Consider the following 12,274-nt stretch of genomic DNA (forward strand, 5'->3'; position numbering starts at 1 on the left):
ATCTAGGTATCTGTGCTTTGTCCCCTTGAATTGTGGCCCAGGTGCTCACAAGTCTCAAAAAGGAAATCCCCACCCCCTCTGTCATTTCTGTCCAGACTGCTCAGAGCAAGCAGCATGAACCCTGTGCAAGTAGCCTCCCTCCTGTAGATCTCTGGCTCTCTGGCAGGGCTAGCCAATCCGCTTCTCTCTTCTAGTCACGCTGCTCCAGCCCTGTTACTGCCTGGTGTCTGCTGGAGCTTGTGCTGCTTGCAACAGATCACTGTATGCTTGTTCCTGGGCCCATTTCCTGTTTCTATTCTAGTTGCTGGTGGCTCAGCTCTGCTTCCTGCCTGTGTGTCTCACACAGATTCCTCTTGCTGCTGTTACCTTCTCTCTCCCCACCCCCTTTTTTTCTTTTCAGAACAACTTTTGTTAAAAAAAAAAAAAAATCAACTGAACCTTGCCTCAGCTATGATGGCTCCGAGGTCAGCAAGCCCTACTGAGGGCTGGTGGGAAGTATACCTCCACCCCACCCCCACCAAGCACAGCACTTGGATTTGACCTTGTTTTTCAATTTGTCCCCAGCTCTGCTACAGGAAACTGGTGGTTGGTTGCTGAGACCATAAATTGGTATAAAGATAAGCTGGAATTTTGTGCAGGCCAAACGTGTCTTCACATTAGCCACACAGGGCTATTAAGACTGCTATGCCCTGGTTCTTTTATATTTGGAATTTAGGAATATATTTCCTGTACTGAGGAAGAAGCTTGGTATCCTTTCAAGTCCAAAACTCTCTAAAGACAGAAAATACTTCTTTTAGTTGGGCTTTAATGCTATCCTAAGCAGAGCAAATGCCTGCAGAGAATATATGGAAGGAAAGGAAAGCATATGCTGACTCAACCCTCTTGTCTTCTGTGAGTACTTTAATCCCTAAAGCCTACAATAGGAGGAAGAAAATGCAGGGGGGTTGTGAAAAGGTCTTGGAAAGGAGTTTGTTTTGGACAACTATAAAGTTCTGAGCCCTCCCTCGACTTGTCTATTTTCCCTAAAGGGTGCTGGCTTAGGGGAGACATCTTTGTGAATAAGTCTGTTCTTCAAACTATGTATCTTTGGATTATTTTCTGATTTGAACATTAAACCTAGGTATTTTTAATGAATAAGGTTTATTGTAGGCAATTGGGCTAACAAAATTATTGGAAGGATGGGAGCAGCATACTCTAGGTATATCCTCAAGGAACTGAACCTATACAGAGAATTTTTTTTTTTTTTAACCTCTGAGCCACTAGGGGATTGATTGTTCTTCTGTCTTCCAGAGATCACTAGGCTGGAATAAAGAAGCAACAAATGCCACCACTAGAACCAAGCACCCAGTTAACTGGAAGATGAAACCAAAATGCTCTTGGCAAAACAAGTGGAGACAGAAATACTGTCTCAGTCATACTTTGATCTAATCTTGAATCTGTTTCTAATTAGCAGAGCTTGAATTGTATCCAAAATTCATCTCTAAGGGATTCTGGGAAGTGGGTTATTTTTTAGCTTTGCCTCTATAGTTAGGGTGTAGAGCCAAGCCAATCCATCACACCAACAACAACACCTCCCTCCTGTAAACCCCCCCCCACACACACACACATGCAGAGCCTAAAACCCAGAAAGAATAAAGGTCTTGTTCAAGGACATTCAAAAGTAAGACCAATTCCTATAAAGTACTAGCAAAAGGTTTTTTTAAGAGGACCACAAAGGAAGCTCACTGAGTATGACACTGCTTTGCCCATATTTGAGCCCCAGAAGCATATGGGAGGTGTTGTGGTATTTTTCCCTATGAATGAATGAACAAACAAACAAATGTATGAATGAATGAAAAAGTGGTCTGGGTATAGTGAAATGCACATGCATGAGACCCTGGCTTGGGGCAGGGAGGCTGGAGGGAGCTCCTTTAAGGGAATACGCAATGCCTAAGAAGTGGTCTGGGAAGTGGCATAGTGGATAAAGCATTGGAATCTCAAGCATGAGGTCTTGAGTTCAGTCCCCAGCAGCAAATATACCAGAATGCCTAACATAACTTTTTTTAAAAAAACTTAAAAAAAATTTTTTTTTTAATCTTTATTTATTCGATAGAAACAGCCAGAAATTGAGAGGGAAGGAGGAGATAGACTCCTGCAGCCCTGCTTTACCACTTGCAAAGCTTTCCCCTGCAGGTGGAGGTCAGGGGCTCAAACCCGGGTCCTTTCACACTGTAACATGTCGCTCAACCAGGTGCACCACCATCCGGCCCCCAACATAACTTTTGTGTGCATGCGTGTCTGGGACTTTGCTCCCAGGCCAACTTTTTCATTATTTTTATTTCAGATAAGGAAGAGAGGGAGAGACACCACAGCATTGGAGCTTTCTCAGATGTAACAGTCCTATATGGTTTCAAACTTGGACTGCACATGGCAAGACATGTGCCCCTCTTGACTTCACATTCCCTTTTCTTTGGAGAAAGGAGAGAGGAAGTTATGTGGAGATTTGGAGGTTGAGCTTTCTAGTCAAATCTTCATCTTTGAGATTCAGGTCTACTCCATAGAAGGATTTGAGAACATTTATACTAGAAGAAAGAAATCTCAGAAGCTAGTATTTCCTGTAATTTCTTAGTCAATGAATGAACTCAGTTGCTTTGACAGTGGTTTTTCATTACCTGTCCTTTCTCTAATGGTTTATAGTAAATACAGTCATTGATACATGGGTAAAATTTATCAGTTTTCTGCAAAACACTCACCTCCAGCCACCAGGTGGTCCTCCATCATGCACCAGGACCTGAAAGCCCCCCTCTCCCCCAGTCCTTTGCTTTGGTACAGTACATCTCTGTTGGTACTTTCGAAACCTTTTGCAGAGCTGTCTAGGGAATTACCTCAGTGAAGTACATGCCCTGGCTTCTGCTGTTAGTTTTGAAAGCCCAGTCAAAATCAGAATGCCAACCCCCAGATGTGGATGCCAAGCTGTTGCTTGCCTGTACTTGGAGGTAGAGGTGCTGCACTTGGACTTTTTGAACTAGAAATAAACTGAGTCCTCAGAAATGCTATCCCTGCAGAAATAGTAGCCCTAATTGACAATCTGTTCCCACAAAATTAGTCTAGAGGCCTAGCAGGTATGGAGCAGTGTTAACATACCTGAGAAATCAAGTATAAATTAGCTCTGTTGTTATTTTTTCTTGTTTCTAAAACCTTAGAAGCTGTGATGAAACTGATTGATCTAGTGCTGACTTTGTGACTTGATTCCTTGCCCCATTCATTTCTTTAGCCTGAGCCTCTGGTGTCAGCATGAAATTAGCTGGTATTGTGACATAATCTCTGATTGCCATGAAACAGAGTTCACTTCCAGATTGCTAACTTCTTTCACATTTGACTGTTTCCATCTTATGAAGGTGGAAACTAGGGTTAAAAGTTTGAGAAATGGTAAACCTACTCCTCAAGGTCAGCTTTGATACAGGAGAAATATTGAATATAGTTTGCTGAGGTGAAGTGGATAGTTTTTTGACATTTTTGGAAAGGCAGAAGAGAAGCTCCAAATAAAAGGTTTCAGTGTTCAAATAAACTATTATCAGGAACACCAACACCAGCCACCATCATCCCACCCCTGTCTTCTACTTCTAGAATTTATTCTGTGTTCTATGTTCAGAATTGTTCTTGTGATTTTTAAAAGGCCTTGTAGAATTTATGGCTATCTTTACTGTCTTAAGATTTTGTCTATTCCCTACTCTCAGGCCTTTGGATTTTAACAGGCTCAATAGACCATGATAAGGAAGAACAAATGGCAAGTATGGACTTAGGGCTTTAAGTACCAAATCAGGGAGCACATATTAATGACCCCTAGACATTGATCTAACCTATGTTCAGCACTGTGCCAGCTTTGCCTTTCCTGTTGTACTTATTACCCCCTTACTTGCTTTCTAATTGTGATACTTCTTAAAGGCAGCCAAATGATTTAAAAGCCAAAGGTAGTACTTCCTCTCCACATGAGAGGACTAGAGAACCAGAGCAACACACTGGCACATGGCAATGCTGGTAGTTCAACTTGGGACTTCATGCTTCTAAGTTTGGAACTCTAGCCACTGCACCACCTCCTGGGCCCTGGGCTACTCTCTCTATTTTTTTAGCTCTAAAATTAGAGCTATTTATTGTCATGGAGAACAAGACCTGTGCAGTTGACTTTCCTAATGAGGAATACTTGACTCAGAGAAAGTAAGTAGAGTTCCTAACCTTTTACTTTCTCTGTCTCTATAGCACTCCTTTCCTGCTGAGCCTGGAACAGCCTCATACCATCAATATGCACTGTTCTTGTCTTCTCTAACCCAAGCCCACTTCTGACCCAGTCTCATTGTTTTCAGCTAGTGACCCTTAAAACACTCTGGGCATTTATGGCCAAGAAGTAAGTGGTTTCTGACTAGATAAGCTGTCCACTCCTGGCCCAAATGAGAAGTCTGGGGAGAGAGGTGGCTTTAACACCATATTGCATAGAACTGGTGAGCATTATGGCAAACTGGAAAACATGGCTTCATACAAGTGGTACCCTGTAGAAGTTCTTGAATCAATATCTATCTATCTCTATCTCTCTCTCTCACACACACACACACATATATATACACACACACACACACACACACACACACACACACGGAACTTAGGATTTTTTTTTTCCCTCTTTTTTCCAGTTTTCACTTTTCCAGATCTATTTTATATATGAGGCCAAGAGAGAAAGAGACATGAACACCACTGGTGCGAGTGGCACTAATGATGGAACCAGGAACTTCAGGCATGCAATAATTCTGTGTTTGATCAATTGAGCCACTAGGAACCTGGATTTTTTTTTTTAATATTTATTCCCTTTTGTTGTCCTTGTTGCAGTTATTATTGTTATTATTGATGTTGTCATTGTTGGATAGAACAGAGAAATGGAGAGAGGGGGAAAGAAAGATAGACACCTGCAGACCTGCTTCACCACTTGTGAAGCGATTCTCCTGCAGGTGAGGAGCTGTGACCTCAAACCGGGATCCTTAGGCCAGTCCTTGCGCTTTGTGCCACGTGCACTTAAGCCACTGCGCTACCGCCCACTCCCCTATTTTCTTTTTTAAATGTAAGCTCTAATTAGATGGGTCTATGTGGGAGTGTTGGTCAGTGGTTTAAGAGGTTCTCTGGGAACTGTGGGGTCTATTCATGCAGTCCTTGTGCATTAACTGTATAACCTTGGTTCCTTCGACTTCGAGTATACTCCCTTGATATCAGGGCTTACAATTTCTTTGGGTGTGGGAGACAGCTGTGGGGAGTACCATCTATCCATTGCCAAGTCTCATTGTGTTTGGTGTTTGTTTTATTGGTTTGAGGAGGGGGCAGTGCAGGGGAGATGTTGAGCAGAAGTACTCAATGTGATTAAACCTCTAGCTGAGCAGATCTGTGGGAGCAGAATATCGACCTCTGGAAATCAATGGCTGCTGCAGTGGGTAGGCTGCCGTTTGCAGGGGCTCCCACCACAGGAACACAAGCAGCTCAACGGTCTTTCTTCTCCCCTTCTTCTACCTCATCATTGTCCTCGCCCTCCACTGAAAGGGTCAAGCCTACCTCTAGAGGTTTCTGAGGTGGATTAGAACAGCAGGTTCTTTTATTTTTGTAATTAGATTGAAATTTCTCCAGCGATACAGGCTCCCATCTTCCGTTGCCCTCCTTTCCAGACATTCCTTCTTTACACTGCAGTTTTATGAAGAGCTCTTGCCCAAATGGCCATGGCCTATTCAGGGTTGCACTTTTCAGTTTTTGACAAGAAAGTCAGTTCCCTTTGATGCCAGCACACAGGAATCCCTCAATGCAGAGGTCTAGAATTCAGGTACAGAGCCACGGTGAAGAAATAAAGATTAAAGGAAAGAAGGAATGCTAACAGAGATTGGGTCTAAAGATGCTTTTTAGTAGATTATTTGCTAAGCAACATTTATCAAGAATTTTGTCTTTGTATGCCTGACACTTTTCTTGTCATTAATAACAGAGTATAGCCTGTCTGTGCCTGAGTCTCACAGACTAGGTGGAGGACATATTTGGCACAGTTTCATAGGCCTTTCATATTGCATCTAGAGTGGCCTTGGAGGGACTCTAGGCCCTGCCTAAGACATAAGGGTGAGACCAGGAAATTTGTTCTCTTGATTGTGGATGCATTATGCACAGCCCCCACACCACACCACCCACCCACACACAAATGCTCTCTTGTCTTTGAACTTCTCAAGGCAAAAAATTATTTTAGTCTGTAGTAGCAGTATCTGTAGTGTGTTTTCAGGCAATTGGGCTTCCCACCTTGTTCTCTTCTTTGGTGGTTGGAGAATTGGCTGCACTGCTCTGTGTTAGAAGAAAGGTCTGTTACCCATTGTTGGAGTACATCTGTGGGCAGAGGGTCAAAACTTGCTTTGGCTTTGCTTTCAGGAAATGCTTTCCCATTTTGTAGTAGCCCTGGTTGTCTTGCAGTTTGGAAGGTTGGCTGTGGAGCAGGTGAGGAAGACAGTATGAGAGATAAGATAAGGCCTGCTAGACACTGGAATCAAGTTTATATTTGACTTCTCTGGACCACATCCTTGTTCTTGTGAATAGAATTAATGTATATTAAATATATGTAAGTGCCAGCAGGTACCAGACATCTACCTTCACTACTTTACTTTTCCCCTTGTCTCCCAGGTTCTAAGTCCCACCCCCCACCCCCAACCCCTGTACATTATACCCTTCTAAGTACCAAGGGTGAGAAGAATTGTAGAAAAGTAGGTTTTGGAGCCAGGCGGCACACATTATAATGCTCAAGGACCTAAGTTCAAACCCCCAAACCCCACCTAAGCACTGTGGGGGGGGGGTGCTTTACAAGTGGTGAAACAGTGCTATAGGCGCCTCCCTCACTCCCTCCCTCTCTCTTTCGATTTCTGTCTCTAATAAATGAATAAAATATAAAACATTGCTTTTAAAAAAAAAAGAAACTATGGGCTGGGGAAGATAGCATAATAGTTACACAAAAAGACTTTCATACCTGAGGCACCAAAGGCCTCAGGTTCAATCCCTAGCACCACCATAAGTCAGAGCTGAACAGTTCTCTTGTAAAAATAAATAAAAATAAAATAAGGGGCTAGATGGTGGTGCACCTGGTTGAGCGCACATGTTACAGTGCACAAGGACCCGGGTTCGAGCCCCTGGTCCCCACCTGCAAAGCTTTGCGAGTGGTAAAGCAAGGCTTCAGGTATCTCTTTGTCTCTCTCCCTTCTTATCACCCCCTTCCCTCTCAATTTCCAGCTATCTCTATCCAGTAAATAATAAATAAATAAAGATTAAGTCCCCTTAAGAAATAAATAAAAATAAAATTATTTATTAAGAACAGAAAAATAGATTTAAATTAACAGGTTTCTGGTGAAAGGACTGATGTGAAGTAAATGCTGGTGCAAGGTAGAAGAATATCTCTAAAGAGAAAAATTGGCATTTTAGACTTACAGAATTGGATTATCTAGTCTGTTCTGCAGAGACACCAAAGAAACCTAGTGAACTTGAAATAATCCAGAAATATCCATTTGCCTAATGCTTCAGACAAGTAAGAGCTCTGCACTTCTACCTTTTGTATGAAGGAGATATTCTTTATTTTGTAATATTATGGAATATGAGATGTTTCTTCCTGCTAGCATTCTGCTTCTTTCTCCCTTGTGGTTGCATTTATATTCTCAGGGACTGGGACTGGAAATCCATCCTACCAGTTATTACAGCTTTTCTCTTACTCTCTAGGAACTTACCTACTCCCCCTAGTAAGGAGGGAGAGGGTAAGGGGATAACTGCTTGTTGCTTTCATAGTTATATAAAAGGTCTTGTGTACCAGTGCTGGCCTTTGTGGTTTAGAACCATGTAGGTAAATTACCCAACACGTCTGGAGACTTGATTGCTCTTGTTGAAACTTCACTTCATTGGAACATTTAACCTAGTTTTGATAGTGGTAGGTTTCCACCTTATGGAAGAATGAGCATAATCTTTAGAATCAGAGAAATGTGGATTTGAACCCCAAGCTGTTGTATTAAACTAATAACTTTCTCTTCTGGGATGGTGTCTATAGGCATTCACAATGGTCCTAACATTTGACCTACTGATGTAGGATGTCCTACGACACAGCCTCTAACAATACCAGGCTGTCCTGAACCCCAGGTAATTGTTACCTTTACCCCAAGAAGGTTGGCAAGGCATCCAAATCTATGTGTGGTGTGTGCCCAGGCTGACTTCAAGGAGTTCATGCAGTGAGACCTAAGAGACTGTCGGATACAAAAATGTCAGTAGGGTCTATGGTAGTTCCATGTGTGCTAAGTGCGTCCGTGACAGGCTCAAGCGTGCCTTCCTTATTGAGGAGCAGAAAATCATCATTAAAGTGTTGAGGGCACAGTCCCAAAGTCAGAAAGCTAAATAAAAAAATGAAGCATTTTGTGGTCCGAGGGGTGACACAGTGGATAAAGCATTGGATTCTCATCCATGAGGTTCTGAGTTTGATCCCTGGCAACACATATACCAGAGTGATGTCTGGTTCTTTCTCCCCTCCTATCTTTCTCAGAATAAATAATTTTTTTTAAAAAAATGAAGCATTTTTTAGTAATAAAAAATAAAATTAATAGCTCTATCCTATGTCTCTTGCTTTGCTGAAATGTGGGTGAAACCTGTATTAGAAGACAATTGTGAGAGTTAAATGTGAGTCCTTAGGGTTGAACACATGATAGTCACATACTCCTGTTAGTTGCGCTTCCCTTCAAAAGGGAGACGCTTTAAATTCTTAGATCTGATATCTTTGAGTCTGAAGGTCTGGTCTTCCAGAGTTTTGTTTTTCATTTAGAGAGAGAGAGAGAGAGAGAGAATCCCGTCCCAAGAAGCATCCTGATCTTTCTACTATGCAGTCTCCACCAGACCGCCAGGACACACCAAGAAGAAGTGATCCATTATTTCAGAACAATAGCCTGTTGTTGAAATAGACAAGAGAAGTTTTTGGAAACTAGGGGTGGGGGCAGGAAATAAAGTTTTCTGAGCCTTTCCCAGTACAGTTAAGTAGCTAGTGTGGTCCTGACAAAAGATGGGTCTTGGTCCTAAACAGAAAGAATGGTGCTGGCTCAAGTCTTTTCTTCCTCTTCCTTACCACCTACTTAAACCCTGACTTAGAAATGCCACCAATAAGTAGTAAGAGGCATCAGTCTGCGGATTTTACTTGGTTGTTCAGCCAGCACAATCCAGTCAGCTCTCTAGACAGCTGTTGATCTGTTGAACTGAGACCACTCACTGGAAGAACAGTGCCACAGCACTATAACTTTGAGGTCTCTACCAGTTTGAGATTGTCAAAATTGATTTTTGTTACATTTAGAGGTGGGTGCTGGGTGGTAGCACACAAGGTTAAGCACACATAGTATGAAGGGCAAGGATTCTGGCTACTCACCTGCAGGTCAGGGTGACAAGCAATGAAGCAGGTCTGCAGGTGTCTATCTCTTATTTCCCCTGCCTTTCTCAGTTTCTGTCCTATACAATAAAATGGAAAAAATGTGGCGCAGAGCACAAGGGCCAGCGTAAGGATCCCAGTTCGAGCCCCCGGCTCCCCACCTGCAGGAGGTACCTTCACAAGCGGTAAAGCAGGTCTGCAGGTGTCTATCTTTCTCTCTTCCTCTCTGTCTTCCCCTCCTCCCTCCATCTCTCTCTGTCCTATCCAACAACAACAATAGCTGTGACAACAATAACAACTACAACAAGCACAACAACAAGGGCAACAAAATGGGAAAAATAGCCTCCAGGAGCAGTGGATTCGTAGTGCAGGCACCAAGCCCCTGTGATAACCCTGGAGGCAAAAAAAAAACAAAATTTGTGTGTGTGTGTGTGTGTGTGTGTGTGTGTGTGTTAAAGATAATTTTTCTTACCCTCTTGACAACTATTTGCCCTAAATAGTGCCTATACAATAAAATTTGGTTTATTCCTTTTCCCCTGAAGTTTGTCATTGCAGTTCTTCCTTCCCTGTCATCTGATTTTCTTCAAGGGTTGTGTTTCCCAATCTCTTTTGTGTTTTTCTCATTCTTTAACATAGGAGCAATCTCCTACCATTGGTTTGCAGTTGTTAGGGTGGGTTTGGGAGAAAAATACTTGACAAAATGCTAGTGGAGATCCAGTACTTTCAGACTGTGCATTTGGACTTTTATTTAAGGATTACTGTTTTAAGTAAATCCGGCTGAATTATAGAGCTCCCACCACTTGTAAAACTCACTCTGACTATGTACATAGGGTTTTCCTAGTGTTGTTAGTAGGTGGTTTTCTCTCTTCAGTACTCAGTGCAACTTGGCAGAAACCCTTCATAACTGAAGAAATATGAGGGCTCTCTAGAGGGTTAACAAAAGCTGCATTCCTCGGGGTTTCAGCTGAATTTAAGAGAAAATCCTGAATTCAAGTATTATGGAGCTGTTCTGTAGATTTATGTGTTGCTTTTCTTTAATCTGCTTTGCAAAATGAACTGATGTCATCCTTGTGAGACTTTGTTTAAATACCACCACCACCCACGCCCCACCACCAGTCCTGATCTGGTGTCTTCCTACTTGAAAATGTATTTCTATCAAGCAGCTAATTCATGTCAGAACTTGAAGCCCTTCCTATGAAAGCAGCACTAGGAACCCCCACTCCCAGTGAGGTATAGACTGTGATTTAGGGCATGGTTTTGTTGTGGTATGAAAAGAAGGTGTTAGCTACTGAGTTCTGTTTGTCAGCAGAGCCTGACAAACCCATGCTGGCACTTGCTGGGGCTGGGCAACCAATCACAGCTGGAACAGTTATCGTCATGGAGTCCCTATGGGCTTCCTCTATCAGGTCATATCCCAAAATAACATTGGGCAGTATTTCAAGTGAAGAAACGAAGGCTTTCGGGGCTGTAGCCAGCCTGGAGTGTGAGATTCTGTGTGAAATAGTTGGACCTGCTCCAGTGCTTTTGATCTGCATGGTAGATGAGCAATAAAATGCATGAAACACGCTGGAAACACGTGAGGAAATTCTCCCTGGCCTGCTGCTTCCTTGGAACTAGCAGGGCACTGAGTGGGCTGATCCTTTTCTTACCAGTTTTCAGTAAGATTGTGCTGGTGAGGCTCAGTGAACAAAGTGCAGGACTTAATGTATGTGAGGTGCTGAGTTCCATCCTCAGCACTGAATATATTGGAGTGATGCCTGGTTCTTTCTTCCTCGTTGATAAATAACATCATACAAGTTATGCTTGAAGGAGACCAAATTCGGGGGGTGGGGGGTCTTTCCACATGAGGGGCATTGCTATAATTCTGTCAGCTCTTCTGGAGTATGCTTGCTAAGTGGGCCCTTTTGGGGAGAACTGAGTACTCAAATACTAACGACCCCCACCAGGGAGAGTACTCTCGCATTGACTGAGCTTTTTGTGATAAATGAGTCGTAGAAAGCTGTACTTGTAGGTATGTTAGGCTGTGACTCAACAACCAGACATCCGGCTTTTTGTGGAACAAAAGACCTGAAAAACTGGTGTGTCCTGTGCAAGGGCATGGAGTTCACAGCAGCTGCAGTATCTGTTCGTGTAAATGGTAGGGGGAAAGATAGATCAATCAATAGAGAGCACACTTGCTTGAGGACCCAGGTTCAAACCCCTCTCACCATACTGGAGAACAATGCACAGGAGAAGCTTCGTGAACGATGGCGTAGATGCTGTGGTGCTTCTCATTCTCTCTCTCTCTCTTTTTCTCCCTCCCTTTCTGTCTCTCACCCTCTATCTTTAGATAAAAGAGAAAGAAAGAAAAAGAAGAGTACCCTGGGAGGGGTGGAATTCTGCAAGCATGAAGCTCTAGTGATATCCCTGGAGGTTATGCAGTGACTAGAGCACCAGACTTGCATACATGAAGTCCCAAGTTCAACCCCCAGCATCACATGTTCTGGCACACTCTCACCCCCACCCCATCCCCACTAATAAATAAGTAAAATAAAAATAAGTGACAGAGGCAGGGACTTTTAAAATATTTTTTCAAATGCATTGTTTACTTACAGTTTATGTTTCAAAAATCACTGCTAAAATACCATTAATACTGAAGACAATTGTGGATAATCTCTTTCTCTCTCTGTTTTGAATCTTCTGCCCATACCACTCTTCTCTCATTACTCATTAAAGCACTAATTAGAGGTCCAGGAGATGGCACAGTGGATAAAGCATTGGACTCTTAAACATGGGGTCTCGGGTTCAGTCCCTGGCAGCTCATGTACCAGAGTGATGTCTGCTTCCTTCTCTCTCTCCTCCTATCTTTCTCATAAA

The 12,274-nt window shown here is 42.8% G+C and overlaps 1 protein-coding gene and 1 pseudogene across 2 annotated transcripts in view; both read left to right on the forward strand.

Annotated features, from left to right (window-relative positions):
- ARID1A (AT-rich interaction domain 1A) overlaps positions 1–12,274 on the forward strand; it is a 90,595-nt gene that overhangs the window by 51,675 nt on the left and 26,646 nt on the right. The window lies entirely within an intron of this gene.
- Positions 8,085–8,490, forward strand: LOC103121945 (large ribosomal subunit protein eL34-like; annotated as a pseudogene).

The sequence above is a fragment of the Erinaceus europaeus genome, chromosome 13, assembly GCF_950295315.1.
Source record: "Erinaceus europaeus chromosome 13, mEriEur2.1, whole genome shotgun sequence".
Taxonomy (NCBI): Eukaryota; Metazoa; Chordata; class Mammalia; order Eulipotyphla; family Erinaceidae; genus Erinaceus; species Erinaceus europaeus.